Raw genomic sequence first — 8,124 nt, forward strand, 5'->3', positions numbered from 1 at the left:
TCCCCAGTATTTTCTAGCTCATAAATACAATTTTCTAACTCTTCCATAATTTTTTTCTAGGTCTTGGGAGTATTGTTTAGGTAATATATTTTTTTCCTAGCTCATTTGAGCATCTTTTAGCTTATCCCCAATAATTTTTAGGTCAACCCTCAGCTCATCCTAATTAATTTTTAGCTCAACCCCAATATTTTATAGCTGATCCCTTTATTTTCTAGCTAATCCGCAATATTTTCTAGCTAATGTGCAATATGTTGTGGATCATTCCTAATATTGTCTAGTTCATTCCCAATATTTTCTAGCTCATCCCTAATATTTTCTAGCTAATCCCAAATATTGTCTACTCCATCCCCAATATTTACTAGCTTATTTGTAATATTTTCTAGCTCATCCCAAATATTTTCTTAGTCATCCCCAATATTTTGCAGCTCATTCACAACATTTTGTAGGTCATCCTAACGCATGGCAGTATTTTCTACGTTATCCCATTATATTTTCTAACTCATATATCTAATATTTTCTAGCTCATCCCTGTTAATTTTTAGCTCATTCCCAATATTTTTAAACTCATAACCAAAATTTTCTATCTCATATCTAATATCTTCTAGCTCATTCATAATTTTTTCTAGCACTTATGAGTATTTTCTCGCTCATCCATAATTTTTTCTAGCTCATGGGAGTATTTTTTAGCTGATCACAATATTTTTTAGGTGAACCCTAATATTTTCTAGCTCATCCATAATATTTTCTAGCTCATCCCTCTTAATTTTTAGCTCATCACCAATATTTTACAGCTGATCTGCAATATTTTCTAATTCATCCCCAGTATACATTAGCCCATCCCTATTATGTTTCAGCTTATCCGTAATAATTTCTAGGTTATCCCCAATATTTTGTAAGTCATCCAAATTATAAACTAACTCATCGTAAATATTTTCTAGCTCATCCCCAATATTTTCTAGCAAATATTAAATAATTTCTGGCTCATCCATAATATTTTCTAGCTCATCCCCAATATTTTTCAGCTCAAAACAAATATTTTTTTAGCTCGTCCATAATATTTTCTTCCACCTCCCTAATAATTTTTGCCTTATTCCCAAAATTTTAAAACTTATTCCCAGCATTTTCTAGATTAGAAATCTATATATAATACTTTTTAGCTCATCCATATTATTTTTTAGCTTATCTTAAATATTTTCTAGCTCATCCCTATTATATTCTAGCTCATCCATATTATTTTCCAGGTTATTTCAAAATATTTCTAGCTAATCTCTATTATTTTCTTGCTCACCCCAATAGTTTCTAGCTCATCCGAAATACTTTTTAGCTCGTCCCTCTTAATTTTTAGCAAATCTCAAATAATATTTGGCTCATTCCCACTACTTTCTAGCTCATCCCCATTATTTTCTGGCTCATATCTACAATTTTCTAACTCATCCATAATTTTCTTTCTACCTCATCCCCAATATTTACTAGCTTATCTGTAATATTTTCTAGTTCATCTCAAATATTTTCTCACTCATCTTCAATATTTTCTAACTTATCCCAAATATTTTCTAGCTCATCCCAAATATTTTTTATTTGTAATCCCCAATATTTTGCAGCTGATTCACAACATTTTGTAGGTCATCCTAAATACTTTCTAACTTATCCCAAATATTTTCTAGCTAATCCCTATTATTTTCTAGCTCATCCCCAATGGTTTCTAGCTCATCCCAATATTTTGCAGCTCATTCACAACATTTTGTAGGTCATCCTAAATACTTTCTAACTGATCCCAATTTTTTTCTAACTGATCCCTAATTTTTCCTAACGCATGGCAGTATTTTCTACGTCATCCCATTATATTTTCTAGCTAATATCGAATATTTTCTAGCTCATCTCTGTTATATTTTAGCTAATCCCCAATATTTTTTAGCTTATAATTATTTTCTAGCTCATCAATATTATTTTCTAGATGATCCCAAATATTTTCTAGCGCATCCCTATTATTTCCTAGCTCATCCCCAATACTTTCTAGCTCTTTCAAAATATATTTTAGCTCATCTATAATATTTTTAGGACATCCATAATAATATTTGGCTTATTCCCACTATTTTTTAACTCATCCCCAGTATTTTCTATCTCATATCTTATATCTTCTAGCTCATCCATATTTTTTTTCTAGCTCTAATGAGTATTTTCTAGCTCTTCCATAATTTTTTCTAGCTCATGGGAGTATTTTTTAGCTGATCACAATATTTCTACGTGAACCCTAATATTTTCTAGCTCATCCATAATATTTTCTAGCTCATCCCTCTTAATTTTTAGCTCATCACCAATGTTTTACAGCTGATCTGTAATATTTTCTAATTCATCCCCAGTATACTCTAGCTCATCCCTATTATTTATTAGCTTATCTGGAATAATTTCTAGGTTATCCCAAATATTTTGTAAGTCATCCACATTATTAACTAACAGATTGTAAATATTTTCTAGCTCATCCACAATATTTTCTAGCCAATATCTAATAATTTCTGGCTCATCCATAATATTTTCTAGCTCATCACAAATATTTGTTTAGCTCGTTCTTAATATTCTCTTCCACCTCCCTAATAATATTTGGCTTATTCCCAAATTTTAAAACTTATTCCCAGTATTTTCTAGATTATATGTAATACTTTTTAGCTAATCCATATTATTTTCTAGCCTATATGCAATATTTTCTAGCTCATCCCAAATATTTTCTACCTCAACTCCAATATTTTCTAGATTATCCCAAATATTTTCTAGCTCATCTCAATTACTTTTCAGCTCATCCATAATATTTTCTAGCTCATCCCATTTATTTTCTAGCTCATCCAAAATATTTTCTAGCTCATCTATAATATTTTCTAGCTCACCCTACTAATTTTAGCTCATCCTCAATATTTTCTAGCTGATAAATTCTATTTTCTAGCTCCTCCCCAATATTTTTAGCTCACCCGCACTATTTTCTAGCCTCATCCCCAGTATTCCTCAAGGTGAGCTAGAAAATATTGGGGATGAGCTAGAAAATAATAGGGACGAGCTAGAAAATATAAGGGACGAGCTAGAAAATATAAGTGACGAGCTAGAAAATAATAGGGATAAGCTATAAAATATAAAATATGAGCTAGAAAATATTGAGGAAGAGCTAGAAAAAGTCTGGAATAAAATGAAAAACATTGGAGATTCGCTAGAATATGTTTGGGACGAGACCTAAAAGTCTGGGGACCATTGGAATTTTCAAAAATAGTGGGGATCAGCTAGAAAATACTCATGTTGAGCTAGAAAATAGTAGGGATGAGTTAGAAAGATGATCTAGAAAATGCTGGAGGATATTTGGGATAACCCAGAAAATAATGTGGGATGGATTAGAAAATACTAGAAAATTTTGAGGATCAATTAAAAAATACTGGGAATTATCTAGAAAATACTGAAAAACATTGGTGAAAATACTGAGGATAGAGCTAAAAAATACTGGGGACGAGCTAATAAATATAAGGGATAAGGCAGAAGATATTACTGATGAGATACAAAAATACTGGTGATGAGCTAGAAAATATTAGGGTTGACCGAGAAAATACTGGGGATGGAGCTAGAAAAGACTGGGGATGAGATAAAAATATAAGGGATGAGTTACAAAATACTGAGGAAGAGCTAAAAATATTATGTTTCAGCTAAAAAATACTGGGGATGAGCTAGAAAATACTGGGGATAAGTTAGACAATCCCGTGGATCAGCTAGAAAATATTATGGATGAGCTACAAATATTGGATATGAGCTAGAAAATATTATGGAAGAGCTAGAAAATTTTTCGGATGAGCTAGAAAATAATAAGGATGAGCTAAAAAATACTATGGATAAACTAAATCATACTTGGGAGGAGCTAGAAAATATTACGGATAAGCTAAAAATTATAAGGAATGAGTTTAAAAATATTATGGACGAGTTAAAAAATATATTGTGAAGACCTAGAAATTATTAAAGATAAGCTACAAAATATTAGGGATGACCAAGAAAATATTGGGGATAAGCTAACAAATATTACGGATAAGCTAGAAAATATTGGGAATTAGCAAAAAATTATTAGGGATGAGTTAGAAAATATTATGGATGAGCTAGAAAATATTTGAGATGAGCTACAAAATATTAGGGATGAGTTAAAGAATACTGGGAATTAGTTAGAAAATCTTGGGGATGAGCTATAATATTATGAATGAGCTAGAAACTATTTGGATGAGCTAGAAAATACGAGGGATGAGTTTAACCATTCTGGGGATGAGCTATAAAACATTAGAGGTGAGTTAGAAAATATTTGGAATGAGTTAGAAAATATTAGGGATTTGCCAGAAAATACTCCAATGAGCTAGAAAAAAAACTATGGGTGAGCTTGAAAATATTAGGGATGAGGTAAGAAATATTAAATATGAGCTAAAAAATACTGGGGATGGGCTAAAAAATATTGTGAATGAGCCAAATATTATCAGGGAGGAGCTATAAAATATTTGGGATGAGCTAGAAAATATTAGAGATGAGCTAAAATATATTAGGGATAAGCCAAAAAATATTACAGATAAGTTAGAAAATAATATGGATGGCTAGAGCATACTGGGGAGGAGGTAGAAAATATTACGGATAAGCTAAAACAAACTGGGAAAGAGCTAAATAAATAATAAGGATGAGCAAGAAAATAATAGGGACGAGCTGGAAAATATTAGAGATGAGTTAAGAAATACTGAGGATGAACTAGAAAATATTGGGGATGAGATAAATAATATTGGGGATGATATAGAAAATACCGGGAATGAGCTAAAATATATTATAGAGATGATTAAGAAAATATTAGAGATGAGCTAGAAAACACTGGGAAGGGCTAGAAAATGTTGAGAATTAACTAAAAATATTAGGGACGAGCAAGAAAATATTTGAGATATATACGGTAAAGAGAAACACTGGAGATGAGCTAGAAAATGTTGGGGACGAGATGGAAAAGTCTGGGGACCATTGGAATTTTAAAAAAATAGTGGGGATGAGCTAGAAAATATTAGGGATGAGCTAGAAAAAAGTGTGGATGATCTAGAAAATGCTGGGATGAGCTAGAAAAAAGTGGGGATGATCTAGAAAATGCTGGGACGAGCTAGAAATTATAGGGGATGAACAAAAAAATAGTAGGGATGATCAGGAATATATTAGGGTTCAGCTAGAATATAATGGGGATGAGCTAGAAAATATTAGGGTTGAGCTAGAAAATACTGGGGAATATTTGGGATAAGCCAGAAAATATTGGGGATGGGCAAGAAAATATGGGTACATTTTGAGGATCAGCTAAAAAATACTGGAAATGATCTAGAAAATACAGAGAAATATTGGTGATGAGCTAGAAAATACTGGTGACGAGCTAGAGCATAGCGGGGATTAGTTAGTAAAAATTATGAATAAGCTAGAAAATACTGGGGAGGAGCCAAATAATAATAATATTATTAAGGATGAGCTTCAAAATATTTGGGATGAGCTAGTGAATATTAGAGATGAGCGAGAAAATATTGGGGATAAGATAAGAAAAGTCTGGGGAATATTGGGGACGATCTAGAAAGTATGGGGGAAGAGCTACAAACTATTTGGGATGTGATACAAAATATTGGAGATGAGCTAGAAAATATTAGAGATAAGCCAGAACATATAATTGATGAGCTACAAAATACTGGGGATGAGCTAGAACATATAATTGATGAGCTACAAAATACTGGGGATGAGATAGAAAATATTAGAGATGAGCTAGAAAATAGGGATGAGATTGACGCCATCTGATTAGTAAAAAAAAAGTGTGTATGATAGTGCCCAAAAGTGTATTATGTGCATACTTAGTATGACAAGTAACTGTTACAGATAGAGATTCCAGGATTATAGGTGTAGATTTGTTGATCTGAGAGCAATGATGATTGTAGAAATAAAAGTGGCGATGAGTGATGATGTGGGATTGCGTTTAAGTAATGTTAGCGTTAGTTCCATCTTCCTCTGCTCCAATGAGTCACGAGGGACGTGGGCACCCTCTATCCCATTCCCTACTGGAACCATCTTTAAAGTGACCGTGAAGTTCCAAAATGGTGGGCACAGTCTCTGCTAAGGTGACATTGTTAGTGTTGAACACACAAAACAAATTCCAAACAAAAAAACCCACAAAACAAAGACAAAATGCAAAACCTAGTCAAAATTTTTTAAAATGCAAACAAACAAACACTAAAATAATAGATAAATAAAAAACCCAAAACAACCCCTCCTCCAAGTCCAAAACTAAAAATAATAGCGAACAAACAAACAAACAATAAAACAAATAGATAAACAAATAAATAAAATGAAACAAAAAAATCCTGAGTCAAAACTTTAAAAAAGCAAACCAACAAACAGTCAAAAAAAGATACAAATAAACTTACAAACTCAAAACACTCTATTCCAAACTAGAAAAAAGCAAACGAACAAACAATAAAAATATAGCTAAACATATAATAAAAACAAACAAAATAAATCCCTAGTCCAAACAAAAAAAGGCAAACGAGCAAACAATAAAAAAATAGATAAATAACTAAATTATAAAAAAACAAAAAACACAAAAAACCCACAAACAGTACAAAAATTGATAAACAAATACATTTTTACAAAACCACAAAAACCCTAGTCCAAATTCAAAAAAAGGAAACGAACAAAAAACCCCTGTTCAAACTTTACAAAAAAAGCAAACGAACAAAACAATTGTACAAAAATAGATAAATCAATAAATAACAAAAACAAACAAAACTCTAGTCCCAACTAAACAAAAAGCAAACGAATAAACAAGAACAAAATGAATTAATAAATACATTTAAAATATTTTTTTTTAAACGTAGTCCAAACTAAAATAAAAGCAAACAAGCAAACAGTAAAACAACAGATAAATCAATAAATAATGAACCGAGGAAAAACCCTCGTCCAAACTTTCAAATAAGGAAACGAACAAACAATAAACAAATAGATAAATAAATCATTACAAAAAAGCAAATGTATTCCAAACTAAAAAAAAAGCAAATGAACAAACAATAAAACAAAGAGAAATACATTTTTTTAAATCCCCCCCAAAAACCCTAGTCCAAAGTAACACAAAGATAACGAACAAACAATAGAAACATTTAAAATAGAAAAGAACCCATAGACCTGGTCCAAACTGAACAAAAAGTAAACGAACAAAGAATTAAAAATAAATACAAAATAAATACAAAATAAATACAAAATAAATACAAAATAAATACAAAATAAATACAAAATAAATAAACAAAAACAAAAACAAAAAAACCAACCCTAGTCCAAACTAAAAAAAGCAAATGAACAAACAACAACAAAAATAATAAATAAATACATTTAAAATAAAAACAATCTAAGTCAAAACTACAAAAAAAGCAAACAAACAAACAAACAAAAAATAAATAAATAAACAATTTTTTTTCAAACCCAAAAATCCTAATCCAAACCAAAAAAAAGCAAACAAACAAACAAAACAAATAAAGATAAATAAATAAATTTACAAAACCCCAAAAATCCTAGTCCAGCGTGTTATAAATCAGTACAAAAGTATTTATTTCGTTTATACAATAACATAACAGAATGTTGTAATAATCTGCGCTATGAACCACTTTGTTGAAACATGGTATATATATATATATAAACATAGATAGTATACATGTCAACACTGTCTGTCTGTCTGTCTCTCTCTCCCCCTCTCTCTCTTTATCTCAAACATGCACATACAAACGCACAAACACACACATGCTTTGTCCTCATCTCTCTCTCACACACACACACATACATCCTCTTTCTGTCTGCACGTAACCATTGTCTATGATTGTCTTCATCTCTCTCTCTCTCTCCCTTTCTCATTCGCTCTATCTCCCTCTCCTTCACACTTCTTCTCTCTCTCTCTCTCTCTCTTTCTCATTCTCTCAATCTCCCTCACCCTCACACTTCATCTCTCCGCCCCCCTCTCTCACTCTCCCTCTCTCTTTCTCACACACACACACACACACACAATTAATCTCTCCCCCTCCCTTTCTCTCTTTCTCATTCTCTCAATCTCCCTCTCTCTCACACCCCCCCCTC

This window comes from Aplysia californica, unplaced genomic scaffold (genome assembly GCF_000002075.1).
Source record: "Aplysia californica isolate F4 #8 unplaced genomic scaffold, AplCal3.0 scaffold00910, whole genome shotgun sequence".
Taxonomy (NCBI): domain Eukaryota; kingdom Metazoa; phylum Mollusca; class Gastropoda; order Aplysiida; family Aplysiidae; genus Aplysia; species Aplysia californica.